Below are 14,479 nucleotides of genomic sequence, written 5' to 3' on the forward strand. Positions count from 1 at the left end.
TTTTAAAGATGGCAGGTGTCTCTGCTGACTGGATTGGCAAATCCATAGTCAGTTTTGGGGGAACTTCAGAATTATTTCACTCAGATCTGTAAGAATACTGCTTATAGGAGTATTTGTTATAAATTGGTATTCAATTTCTTCTGTCCAGAGAAGTGGGATATTCTTTTTTGAAATGACTGAAAGAGGAAGAATTGCCGTGGGCAGAAACTGAATATCCACTTCTGTGTGTTTGCACCCTGGTGACCAGTGGCAATGACACCAGGATCCCTCAAACTGTTTGAAGAATACGGCTTGCATAGTAATAATCAGTCAGTGAAAATGTCCCTGCAAACCAAAGTGGTGTCCTGTGCAGAGAAGAGAGCCTGCTGTGTATATTCCTGTTCTTCAGCTGTAAGTGGAATACCCCAACAGCCTGTGCAACCTGTGGACAGGGACTTATGCAATATGTCAGCAACTAGTTGTCTTTTCTTCTTTCTGAGACTTTCCCCTCAGCTTGCTAGCTTGCAAGGAAAATGGGAATTTGTCTCATCTACCTGGTTCTCTGGGGAGAGAGTGAACTTAGTCCGATGTAGAATTCTTTTGTACACTTGGGATCTGGTATATTTCTTTTGTTAGAGGAAAAGGGATACAGTTCCTGTGCCTTGGACTGTTTTCTAGGAACCATAAAGTCATACACCCTCTTTGGTAGCCAGTTGAACTGCTCGTATCCTTTGATGTCATGTAACATGCTACCTGAGGATGTCATGTGTAGTTGAAGGAATAATTTGAAACTGAAACAGACACACTATATTGGTTTAAACCAAGTTTATTTGGTTTTAGACAGTCAGTCAGGAGCAGGTTTGTTTAGATTAAAACAAAGCTAGCTATTCTTCAACTAGGAATCAGTGGGCGTGTCTATACAAGATACGTAACTTCACATTAGCATAATTTATTCCAAAGTAAGCACGTGCACCTACACGTGTACATGCTTACTATGCATTAAACCTCCCTAATCTTGAGTAAATTTGCGACCTGCAAATGCAAGTAGAAGGTTTACTTGAGATTATTAACAGTGTTGTAGCGCTCATGTAAATGCCTGACCCGGAGCAAAATCTGCTCCTAATCAGCTGTCTGCTAGGGGTTGGGAGACAGCTCCCTGCTCCTGGGACCTGCCTGCTGCTGGGGCAGGCTTCATCACAGAAGCCTGGGTAGGAACTGTGTCCTCCTGCCCCTTCAGCAGGGAACTCCAAGCCCCCTGCTCCGAGATCATGATCAGGGGGCTGGGAGACCTTTATTTCCCAGCAGCAGCTCCACACCTGCAGGGACCCGTATCTCTCAGCAGCGGCCTTGTGGTCCCAGAGCCGGTGCTGGGAGCTCCCTGCTGGCAGAGGCTTGGGAGCCTGTTCCCTGCCCAGCTCCTCAAGCGCAGAGCTAGGGGAAGAACATGCTCCCCAGCTAGTTCCTCCCCTTCCTTACTTCACACTCATGGAGCTGGTGGGGAACAAACTCCCCAGCCCTTGCTCAGCGTGCGGGGCAACGCCTGGGAACTGTCTTGGTCAGGGGCAGATCCCAGCCCTGTTCCCCGATTGAGTGATTGAGGCATGGGGCTTGGAAAGAGCTGCAGGGGTGGGGTAGGTCCCCTGTCCCTGTCCCGATCTGCCAGTGGGGCAGCTAGATTGCTGCCCCACCAGTGGATCGGGGCAGGGGGCTGGGACCTGCCCTTCCCCTGTAGCTCTTTCCAAATCTCCTGCCCCTAATCATGGAGCCAGGGCCAGGAGCTCCCTGCTTCTGGAACAGGGGAACATTATCCCTGTCCTGGTAGCAGGCAACCCCTTCCCCCCTCCCTCCCCTCTCCCCACCCCACTACCCAGGGGCCAGGAGGCAGCTGCCTCCTCGCCCTGTGCTCCCTACCAGCACCTGGGCTAGCACCCAGGGGGAGCCTGGAGCTCCTTCTAGTGATGGCAGGGGCCCATTGCAGGGCTGCAGGGAACTGGGTGCAAATCTGCTCCCTAACTCCCGCATGTGTAGACTCCTGCCCCTGAGCTAGACTGTTCTCCGTGGTGGCATGTGACAGAACAAGGAGCAATGGTCTCAAGTTGCAGAAAGGGAAGTTTACATTGGATATTTGGAAAAACTTCTCACTAGGAGGGTCGTGAAACATTGGAACGGGTTACCTAGAGAGGTGGTGGACTCTCCATCCTTGGAGGCTTTTAAGGCCCGCTTAACAAAGCCTTGGTTGGAATGATCTATTTGGGAATGCTTCTGCTTTGAACAGAGGATTGGGCTAGATGACCTACTGAGGTCCCTTTTAACCCTAATTTTCTCTGATTGGTGCTTATGTGTGGTTTCATTCTTCATGTGTTTGTGTGTTCCTAGGTCTTGTACTCTTATTCAAAAGTACCAAAAGTGCCATCACACCTTTGGCAGAGCCTACTAATGCCACTTGTTGCAATATAAGTGGGAAGGGTATATATTTCCCCTCTTCTTTTTCCCCAAACACAGGAAAGTTCAAACTTGGGTTTCTTTTGAACACTCTCTGTACTTTTTGGTCAGTGTGGATAGGGACTGGAAGAGTCTTTGATCAGAGTCTTCTCATTGTCATGATGACTTATGTCTATATGCATATGTGTTTTGCCAGGTCCCTGGCACTGGTTCTGTACCATGATTCTCTTGAATGATGTGTATTTAAGGGAGTGTCCATACCAAATGGATCTGCTTGAGTCCTTGAAGCTTGTAATTATTTAAAATGAATCCCTTCCTTGCGATGAGTAAATTAGATCTGGGAGCTATGCTAAAGAGCAGGGTACGCCTGCATTGTTTGAAAATTGCTGAGTTTTTGGTTGGAGCAGTGTTGATCTATAGCAACATAGGTAGGCAAGATTCTTTGGTTAGATGTGATAGCTTTTATTAGACCAACAGTAATTGGAAAAAAGTTCTTAGCAAGCTTTCGGGCACAGTCAGCCTTCATCAAGCATAGGGATTCTCTGCTGTTCTGAGACTCCAAGGAATGAGAGAAGCTAACAGTGTGGCAGGACGTCAGTGAGAATGTAAATAGGTTAAAAATGAGAAAAACAAAAGGTAAAGCAGGGGAGGGGAGGGTGAAGAGAGCAGGGCAGCGTGGAGAGCTGCATGCAGCTGGTAAGCCCGTTGCAGTGGAAGGGGATGGGGGAGAGGGAAGAGGCGTGGGGATGGCAGATCGATGCCCCCCTGTGGTGAGGGAGGGGGCTTGGCGGGATGGGGTGCAGGATGGAGCTGCAGCTCGGGGGGGCGGCTGGAAATTTCACTGGGGGGGGAAGAAAGCTGCAAGCAGAGAAAAGGGCAGGGAAGCCCTTGCATCCTGAAGCAGAGGCAGGGAGAGAAGGGTGGGGGAGAGGAAGCAAATCAGAGGCTGATCCCCCTGATGCAGGCTCAGTCAGGGGCCAGCCAGGGAAGCAGGAGGATTTTGACACCAGCTTTTAAAATGCCCACAGGCATACTGCTGCAGCATGCTTCCGTCTGAGAAGGATTTTTCTTCAGCATGTCCACTGAGAAGAAATCTTCTAAGACGGTCAAATACATTTCAGTTCTAGATTGTGTAAGACAGTACCCTGCAGGGACCTTGGACATAGATGGAGTCAGACTTTTGTACCTTCTGCAATGTAACTCTGGATATGTCCAGGAAAACCAGCATAAATTGGTAGTTGGAATCTGAGGTGCACTTGCAGAGGAAGGCTACTGCCAAGACTGAAGGTCAGAGCAAGAAGCAAGTGACTGTCTCCTCCCTGTTTTAAAGGACAACAGAAAGCAGCTTGGCAAGGCAAGAGGCAGCATTTTCCCTTATGGAAGCTTTTGCAGCTGTCAGCATCCTGCTAGAGAAACTTGATCACTTGAAGTTACGGGACTACCTGACCCAGAACGTGCCAAATGCCGGCAGTGTCCATGTGACAGCAAGTTTCACCAAGACTATCTTCCTGCAGTGACTGCTTTGCATGTACAGTTCGCAAAGGCTGCCTTGGCAGAGTATCATTTCTTTTCTGTTGTGGCTGAGCCATTGACCCTTAGGATAACTACATGCTGCACATTTTATTTGTACCGGGGAGCTAGACTGAGTGGGACCTGCCTGTGTTTCAAAATAAGCCAGTTCATGTCACATCTGTCAGTTTATCTACCATGTCTTAAACCATCATGGAAGGTAAAATCAGCAATGGCATAGATTTTAACGAGATCTCATCATTCCTGTCTGACAGTGCCATGTACATGTGCAAGGCTTTCTCCAATGAGCTCCAAGGAATGCTGCCCAATGCTGTTCATGTCACCTGCAATGTGCACATTCTGTCTCTAGTACATGACATCTGGTGCATGCAGTTTCCCCGAGGTGGATAGCTTGATGTCTTTCTTCAAGAAAGCTTTCAAGCACTGTTCAGGTCATAAGGTTCAGTACAGAGACTGTCACTAGTCAGAGCAGGGACTTGCATGGTGCTATGATGCTGCCACTAGAGCCTGTGCTTACAAGGTGGAATTCCTGGTTCAACATGGTCTGTTACTATGGCAAGCATATGCAGCACTACCAGCAGTTTGTGACTGTGGAGCTGGAAATCACATCTGTCACACAGTGCATGCTTAAGCTTCGCTATCTCTTGGGGTGAGGCGACATTCAAGATTGACGTTTGTGGCTGACAGTGCCACCAGGTTCATGGAGCTCCTGACCAAGTTTGAAGGCTGGCAGGCTGTGATCCACCACACACACAACAAGGTTATGCATTTGATAAGCTGGGTCAAAGACAGCAAGAACTGTCAAGCTGTCCTTGTGATAACCAGTACAGAAAGGACGTTCCACGTATTAGCTGTGAAGCTGAACCAATACTAAAGGTATGACCTGTTACTGCCACCACGGTTTAGACTACCTGTTTCCTTAACACTGTTCACATTTTGGACCCCAGCCAGGTGTCTTTGCTAAGTTGTGGCCCTCAGCTTCTGAAAACAATCCTGGGATGGGGGAAAGAACAAGAGGAACATACTGGTTGCGTGAACTTCATCAGAGTGCCAGATGCTCATGCCTGTGCCTGTGTTCTGGGACTCTGTCTGTGACTGGTTTATACATCTTTATGCCCTGGCAAGACACTGCCTCACCATTCCAATGAACTCGATGAATGCTGTGTGTGCCATTTCAGTGCATGGACAAGTGTTCAAACTACAGAGACAGAGAATGTATGCAACTACTGTGGCTGGGTGCAGCATGCATGACTTTAATACCTAGCATGAACTGCCCGTCTCAAGATGAGCAGTCAGTTTCAGTAAACTCCTTTTTCATAATGTTCTTTATTAAAGTGTATATAGTTGGTATTAGTTAATAAAGTATATATAGTTGATATTACTTGCAGTACATGGTGTGTGTCACTTTATTTCATTAAGATATTTCATTTTAGACCTTAAGTGCTTAAAATTCTTATTAACACATCAATTAATGGCTTCCATGGGATTAATCCCCTAATTAAGCCCATCAAAGCCATTAATGGGTGATCAGATTGCTTAAAAATGCATTAGTTAATGGCTTCCATGGGCTTAATTGGGATTAAGCCCCCAGAAGCCATTAATTGATGCCTTATTATTAGCAAGCAGTGGTTTAGAGCCATCTGACAATCTGTGGGGAGGGATGGGACTTTAGGGACTTCTTGGTCTTTCAGAGGTATGTAGGGGGCCCTGCTACAGTCAGCCCACGAAAATGGCTGCCTGGCCCCTAGTCTTTCCACAAAAATCTGCCTGCAGCTGCTGTGATTTCGGTACTCATAGGGAAAAGGTGCTAAATGTCTTTTTAAAGAAACAGCCTTGAAGGATGGTTGGGGAAAGGGAGGAGGGGTGGTGAGTCATGACATCTGCTGAGGCACTTTGGGGCAGCAGAGTTGAGCATGAGTCAGAGAGAGTCCCCTTGGAAGAAGGCAAGGTAGGGTAGAAAGTAATCCACCCTGAGATACTGAAGGATTTGCCAAGCCTACCACCCTATGTGTAATGTGCCAGCTTTCAAATTAAAATGTGATGTGAATGAGCTTCAAGAATATTCTGCAGTTAACAAATAACATCTTTGAGGCTGGATCACCATTTCTGTGGCTCATTATCAGGTGATAAATTGTTTCAACATGTGGCATGTTGCAATTTATTGCTCCATTCATGTATTAAACCGATTTCAAATGTAATGTCTTCTAAGGGCCTTAGAAATGCGTTGTGTCCATTTTACTACATACAAATATGTGGTTTGCAGCCTCTTTAGACTTGAGGCACTCTTTGTTCAACGTGAGGCACCCCTTGTTAGAGTCAAAGCACTCCGTAGAAGATACCAGCCCTTAATTTTCACTTGTTTTTTTACTACAGAAAAATAACAAATTCAGGTCAGCATGGCCTGATGAACTTCATCCCAGGGTACTGAAGAAACTGGCAGAAGTGGTCTCGGAGCCTGTGGGAGTGATATTCATTACGTTGTGGGAGACAGGCAAAGTACCAGAGGACTGGAAAAGGGTCAGTGTAGTGTAGTTCCCCTCTTTAAAGAAGGCAAAAAGGAGGACCTAGGGAGCTTCAGACCAGTTAGCCTCACCTCAATTCCAGAAAATTACTGGAACATATCCAAAGGAAGCCCATTTGCAAACATTTGGAGGAGGAACAGCTGATCACAAGCAGCTAGCATAGAACAAATTGTTTCTAACAAACCTGATCTTCTTTGACAAAATAACTATTTGGGTGGATGAAAGGAATGCTGTGGATATAGTGTATCTGGATGTCAGCAAGGCTTTTGACAAGGTTCCACATGACCTTTTCATAAACAAATCAGAGAAATGTGGGCTGGACAAAAATACTTTAAGGTGCATAACTAACCGTCTCAATAGCCAGAAGCAAAGGGTAATGACATTTCAAATGAAGTCCCACAGGGGTTTGTCCTGAGCCTAGTGCTGCTCAACATGTTTATTTAATGATTTGGATGCTGGCGCAGAAGACTTCTTGAGCAATTTTGTATTCATAGATTCATAGATTGTAGAGTCGGAATGGACCACAATGGATCATCGAGTCCGCACCCCTGCCCCTGGCAGGAAAGAGGACCGAGGTCAGATGACCCCAGCCAGGTGCCTATCTAGCCTCCTCTTGAAGACCTCCAAGCTAGGTGATAGCACCACCTCTCTTGGAAGCCCATTCCAGATCTTGGCCACCCTTACTGTGAAAAATTTCTTCCTAATATCTAACCTAAATCCACTCTCAACTAATTTACCCCCATTATTCCTAGTCACTCCCTGGGGCGCCTTAGTAAACAGCGCTTCCCCTATTCTCCGTTGACCTCCCCTAATAAATTTATAGGCGGCCACAAGATCTCCCCTCAGCTGTCTCTTGTGAAGGCTGAAGAGATTCACCATGTCTCTGTTAGTCTGACTAGGTCATACTGGGTGCTAGCAAGCAAGAGTGGGAGCTCCTCCTGCTTGTTCCCCATACTCCTGGCATTTGTATAAAGACATTTTAGTCCCCCAAAGGGGGCTCTTGGTGCCCCTGTGCCTTGATGGCGTGTGTTCCCTTTATTACTTACCTGGTGTGGTCTGGTGCCTTGTTTATGGCTTACCAACCCCTTAATACTTACCTGGTGGGCTCTGGCATCTTGTTTGTGGTTTACCAACCCTGGGCTCTCTTCGACCACCAGTTCCCCGACCCCCGTTGAGCCTAGTTTGTATTAAATTTGTATTACACAAAATTGGGAAGGATTGTGGCCACATTGGAAGATGGGAGCATTAATTCAGGAGGATTTCAACAGATTGGAAAGCTGGGCTGAAGTTAACAGAATGAAGTACAGTGTTAACAAGTGCAAGGTGCTACACCTTGGAAGAAATAGTCAAAGATACATATACAAAATGCATGACACCTGGCTGGATGTCTGCACTATGGAGAAGGATCTGGGAGTCTTGGTAGATTGCAGACTCAATGTGTGTCTTCACTGTGATACAGCTACGCAAAAGGCAAATGCTATTTTGGGATGCATCAATAGAAGCGTTATGTGCAAGACACTGTTAGGTGGATTCCTGTTTGAAATCTCTGGGTTTATCTTGCAAATCATGTTTGCACACCTAACAATGCTAACGTTGCATGGAATCCTGTGGCCTCCTTGAAAGGATCTTAAGGCACCCCAAGGTTCCACAGCCATGCCACTCCAGTTGAAAATCACTGTTTTGACTATGAGACACAACGGTGATATATGATTTAAATCAGATGTTGGTAGATGGGAGTCTAAACTCAAAATTTGGAGAGTCAGCTTCCTCTTAGTACACCATTTTAATGGAAATCTTTTTAGTTCACTGTCAGAGGCAGGGAGAAGTTAATGGAAAGTTGCTGATCTGTATGTGGTTATATAATCCTTGACAGCTGGATTCTTTGACCTTTTTCTATAAGTCCAGTACAGTGCAGTGTGGGTGGCAGCATGTCTTCCTAAATGTGTACCCTTCTGTCGTTATCATGCCCCTATTTGCTATATAATAGGAACAAACACAACTGCTCTGGACAGTAATCAAAGAATTTGCTTGTGTGAACTGGTCTCTCTCAAATATGTTCTCAGTAATAGATTACATTATGCACAGAGCAAATACTATGAATTTTAACAGCAGTAAGCTAAAATAGCTGATGTGATGCCCCAGTTGTTTAGTATGAGACAGTATAAGTAATCCTTAAGGGCTCATATACCTGCTATGATTTTTGCCCTTTCATGCTTTGCAACTGCGTGTCTGTTTGCACGAGCAGAATTTCCCAACACTTTAAAAGTCTTTCTTGTGCATTAAACTAAAACTCCTTGATGTAGTTTAGTTTGGCTTGCCGGGAATTAAAGCATTGCGTCCATGGATTCGTTGTGTGCAAACACAAAGGCACTCAAAGATGTGTAATGACCCTCTTTCTTTATGAGATGGCACTGCTACTTTTTTGTACTTCACCCCTTTGAATTGCTTTCGCTTTCATTTTGCTTCTGCTTTTTTTTTCTTTCTTGTGTGGTTTTTCATCTCCATGCTTCCACAACTGCATGGTAGGGCATGGGGTCAGTGGGGGGCCCCCAGACCGGGGGGGGCAGTGCTGGACCGTCCCGCTCTCCTGTGGCATTGGCCAGGGACCTGGCTTAATTCGTTTGAAAACCTGGCGCGTGTAAACACAGGTGTGATGCTCCAAAATAAGTTTAAATTTTATAAACCTATTTAATTTAATTTAATATTTAATTTAATGAGGATTAAAATCCATGATGTGTACAGGCACCCTAAGGGTTCAAGTATCCAGTATTGGGGTGATGTTACAGGTTACCTTTAAACCATACTAAATGCAATTAAAACGGGAGCTTTTATAGGGTGTTAAACTGTGCTAAGTGCCCTCTAAGCATCTTAGATACACCACTTTGAGGGTTGTTGTTGAGTTGTTCTGCCTAGTTTGAGCTAGGGTATTGTTAGTCTGCTTCACAGAGATTAAGCAACAAATTTTCATCCCCAGCTGCATGGCTACCAGACCCTCTGCCATTGACAAACTTTCCATCCTCCAAAGCTCTACTACCCAAGGGGTAGTACCAGTCCCAAGCAAACATCCTCACCTGCCCCCAGTGGGTATGACCCCAGCCTACATGGCATTATGCTGCTGGCCCCAAGGACCCCAGGAGACCCAGTGTAGGCCCCTGGGCTCTCCCCTTTGACCCCTCATCTGGGTGGCTTTCCATTAGCCTGGAGAATTGCGGGGGGAGGAGGGGTGTAGTTTCTGTCTTTGGCCTCCTACATGCCTGTGGGGGGAGGGGACAAAAGGCTGTCAAGAGCAAGTGTGGTGAGAGCTTGGAGCCTGTGGAGGCATGCTTCCCTGAAATCCATCCTCTTTCTGTGCTTCACCCCCAGGGCTCCAGTCTCAGAGGAGGTATAGAGAGTCCTGGCTCCTAGCCATTCCCCTGCTCACCAGGCCCTCTAGTGGCAAGTCAAAATTGTGCAGGTCAGAGATGGCATTAAACCTTAAGCTGCAACTGCTCTGAAACTGTTCTAACTTCTAGCATGCCACAGATTTAGAATGGTTTAAAAGTAACCTGTAACAGCCCTGTTAGTTTTGTAGTGGGTTAAGGCTGCTCTTAACTTTATTTTCTGTGTAGTATTTGTGTAGTAATCTTTTACATAGTGTTTGTTAATCACATGTCAAAGAAGTGTGCCTGAGCAACTGTGAATAATGAATAAAAAAGCCCTTAGGAAAAAGGCTTTGCAGAAAACTTACTGTCTGAGAAGAGTTCAGTCTATTGAATAAATTATTTAGTATGAATGTGTTTTTTTTTCTGGCTGTACTTGCAATGGGCTACAGCTACTGCTTTGTTTTCTCAGAGCAGCAGTCTTAGCCAAATGTCCCCTTACCCCATCTAGTGTGTTAATTCTGAATGTTTTATTTCCAGTGTTCATTTTCTTTGTGGTCATGGCACCTGCATGTGAATGTTTAGGATAGCTCTTGAATGTGTTATTCTGCAGCCTGTGATGTTTAGTCTCCTTTTTGTTTGATTCTTAGTTCAAGACAAACATAATTGTACTGTTGTTCTATACATAGTTTTCCCTGGACTGGCTGCTAGGCCGCTGGAAATAGATCAGGGCCTGGTTAGCACCTAAAATTACCAAAAAGAGTTACTGAGTAGATACAGATACAACATTTTATCCGGTAAAAATATTATCTTGAGGGCTTAGGAGCTGGTGGCACAGTAGTAAAAAAACCTTTTGTAGGAACAGCACTATGTGGGCTTTGACCTGCTTAGTTACTGATGTGACTTCAGTCTCCACAGTCTTTGTCCATAAAGGACTGTTATCCTCATAATCTCCCAGTGAGGAAGTTGTCTTTGTCCCTGTTTTAGAGAAATTGAGGTGACATAGCTCTAGGTCTCAGAAATAGAGTATAAGAACTGGGAATCAAATCCAGATCTCTTGAGTGCCCATTGGGCACTAAAACTGCCTGAAATAGGGACGTCAGATTTATCTTGCCCTTTGGGCCTTTGGATGATTACAATGTAAAAGGAGCACAAAAGGATGACAGGGCCATTGCTGAGAAACTAAATGTATTCTTTGCATCTGTTTTCACCATGGAAGATGTTAGAGAGATTCTCTCACCAGATCCATCCTCTCTTGGAACAAGTCTGTGGAGCTGACCCAAATTGAGGTTTCAGTAGATGAGGTTGTAGAAAGAAATTGATTAACTGAACAGTAGCAAATCACTAGGATCTGATGGCATTTGTTTTAGGCTCCAGAAGGACCTCAGATTGGAAATTGCTGAACTTCAAACTGTAACATACAGCTTATCACTGAAAACCAAAGGACTGGAAGGTTGCTAATGTGACTCCAGTATTTAAAAGGGGCTCTAGAGGGGACCCAAAGAACTGTAGGCCATTGAGTCTAACTTCCGTTCCTGGAAAACTGGTGGAAAAAATAATAAAAGTATTGTTCAGCACATGGATGAACGTGACTTTCTGGGGAGAAATCAGCATGGTTTTGTCAAAAGGAAATTGTGCCTCACAAACCTACTAGAGTTCTTTGAGGATGTCAGTAAGCAGGAATATTAGGGCGATCCAGTTGATATAGTGTGTCTAGGCTTCCAAAAACCTTTGACAAGGTCTCCCATCAAAAGCTTGTAATGAAATTAGGTAGTCATGGAATTACAGGGAAGGTCCACTCAGGAATTAGAAATTGGCTTAAGGATAGAAAACAAAGAGTGAATATAAATTGTCAGTGTTTGGGATGGAAAGATGGGTCACCCTGGGATCTGTTTTGGAATTGGTGCTGCTTAACATAGTCATAAATTATCTGGAAAAAGGGGAGAGTAGAAGGGTGGCCACATTTCTGGATGACACACAATTATTCACATTTTTAAAGACCAAGGCGGACTGTCAAAAAGACAAATAAAATATTAGGGATTGTTAGGTAGGAAATTGTGAACAAAACAGAAAGGGTCATTATGTCCCTTTGTAAACCCATGGTGCATCTATATCTTGAATACTTGTGCCTAGTTTTGGTATCCACACCTCAAAAAGGATATAGAAGGATTAGAGAAGGTACAAAGAAGGGCAACAAGGATGATTAGTGGTTTGGAAGGGCTTCTACATGAGGAGAGACTAAAGAGCCTGGGTCTATTCAGTTTTAGAAAGAGATGCTTGAGGGGGGACATTGTACAGGAATTTATTATTTACAGTCTTTCTCAATACAAGAACTAGGGATCACAACATGAAACAAGTAGGTAGTCAGTTTAAAGCTAACAGAAGAAAGTTTTTTCACACAGCGTATAATGGAAGCGTAGAACTCATTGCCACATGATGATGTAGAAGCTGACAATGTAACCATATTCAAAAAGAGACTGGACAGATTCTTGGAGGAAAGGTGCCTTAGTAGCTGTTGAGCGTTGGAGCTAGGGATACAGCCTCTGAATCGGAACTTCCTAGGTTTTAAATGCTCAAGGTTGCAAGTTGGAGAGGAACTGGTGAAATACTCTGGTTATATTCTGTTAACTCCCTCTTTCAGCATCCAGTTTCAACCACTGTGTAACACAGGATACAGTATTATCTGACCCAGTAAATGTAGTTCTTATGATAGTCTATAGGCTGGATGAATGGCGTGGGGCTGACCCTGCAAACTGGACTGGGCCTGGAGTCTTCCCTGGCCCCTCCTGTTTCCCCACACATACTGGAACCAGTGCCCACAGTTCCTGCTCTGGCTGGTCGAGGATGCAAGTCATGTGTGGTGCTTGTTCCAGCTGGTCTGGGGCAGATAACACCTGCAGCATGGGTTCTGGAGTAGGCACCACTGCAACACAATCCTGAACTGGCTAGAGTTGGCGGCACTGGATCCGGCATGTGAGGGACCCATGGATCCCCCTTCTGGCACATGCTGGTTCCAGAGGGTGGGGTATGGGTGTGAGGGAGGATGGGGGTTGTGGGGCCCCCTTGCAAACTCCCCCACATGGCATGCAGCCCCTGCTGCTGGCAGTGGGGGGGCGGGGGGGAGAGGAGGGGAGCAGGGGCTCAGGGCACTGATGCCCGGCACCAGTGCTAGTGCCCAAAAGGGTGTGGCTCTGACCAGCGCTGCATGTGAGAGTGGGGGGTGGGGAACACACCCTGCCTGGCCGCCTCTATCACAGGGGCTCCACGCTGCGTGCCTGCAGCTCCCACACACATACTGGGGGAAGTCCCATGTTGGACTCTGCGGGGAAACAGGGGATGGGGACTCCTTCCATTCCTAGCGGACTCTGGGGACCTGTGCAGCAAGGGGCAGTGAAGGTAGCTGGCTCCAGTGTGGGGCTTTCCACAGTGCGAGTTTTGGGAGTTACAGGCACGTGGTGTGCAATAGAGGTGGCTGCACTCCTCACCCCACTGTCCGTGGTGCTGGTTGGAGCCATACCCTGCTGGGTGCCAGCACCTGTGCCTGGCATGAGCACCTGAGAGCCCGTGCCTGCTGCTGCTGCTGCCAGCAGTGGGGGCTGCGCACCATGTTGGGGAGTGTGTGGGAGGTCCCCACACCTTCCAACCTCCTTCGCACCCATACCCTGCCAAGCCAAGCTCTGAGCTTCTGCTGCCCCTCTAGGTGTGGGCTCTAAGCTGCCCTCTGCGCTCCCACCCAGCCGCAGCTCTGCCGGCTCTGCCCCTGCCACCACCACCACGGTCTTCCCTGCCTGCTGGCCAGATCAAGCTGGACACCTGGAAAGCAAGCAGGTTCCCATGGGGGAGCAGCAGCCCTGACCAGAAGCTGCTGCTGGCAGGGCTGGGCCCTTCTGCCCATGAGGGTGGGAGCGAGGCACAATAGGGTATGTTGCAAAGTGTGCATATGCATGGGTGACTTGCTCCCACCCTTGTGAGTTGAAGGGCTGGGCAGGGCACAGTTCATTGGTGAATGCTGTGGGCTGGATGAAAGTGCCTGGTGGGCCGTATATGGCCCAAGGGCCATATATTGCCCACCCCTGCTCTAAAGAGATTGTGTAGCAATTGCCTCAGTTGCAGGCCTGAATGACATAGGGCAGTGAAAGTATCCATTTTGACAGAAAAGAAGGAAGGTTGGGGGTGTAATCTAAGAAGCTTAATTTTGACCATCTTTGATTTTTAATGTGACTTCACATTAACAACAATGGCTCAGGTATGAATATGTGGGAATGGCTGAGGGAGAAGGAGTAGTAGAATGTGGAAGCTGACACTGCTGATGTAGCAAAGTGGAGGGTGAAGTAAGGAAGTAGAGAGAGAGCTGTGATTGTGGAATACCTTGATGCAACAGCAAGAAGCTCAAATGTAGTGTCTAATAATGAAGCAAGAAGCCAGTGAACAGCTTCAGAGGGGATCAGTGCAGACAGTTGGAAAGATGTTGGACCATATTTCATGTGAGGTGAAGGGGAAGCACTAGATGTTAGGAAGGGGAAGTGGGAGAAGACAAACTAGAATTTACCAGTTTAGTCAACTAGATCCTAAAAATGTAGTGGCGGGATTTATATTCCAGAGGACTTTTTGGTGTGTCTGTGCTGTTCTTAATGCTTGCTGTTGGTA

At 46.4% G+C, this 14,479-nt stretch overlaps 1 protein-coding gene across 8 annotated transcripts in view; it reads left to right on the forward strand.

Moving 5' to 3' along the window:
• The window catches only part of IP6K1 (inositol hexakisphosphate kinase 1), a 96,824-nt gene that overhangs the window by 47,284 nt on the left and 35,061 nt on the right, over positions 1-14,479 (forward strand). The window lies entirely within an intron of this gene.

The sequence above is a fragment of the Alligator sinensis genome, unplaced genomic scaffold (assembly GCF_000455745.1).
Source record: "Alligator sinensis unplaced genomic scaffold, ASM45574v1 scaffold467_2, whole genome shotgun sequence".
Lineage (NCBI taxonomy): Eukaryota > Metazoa > Chordata > Crocodylia > Alligatoridae > Alligator > Alligator sinensis.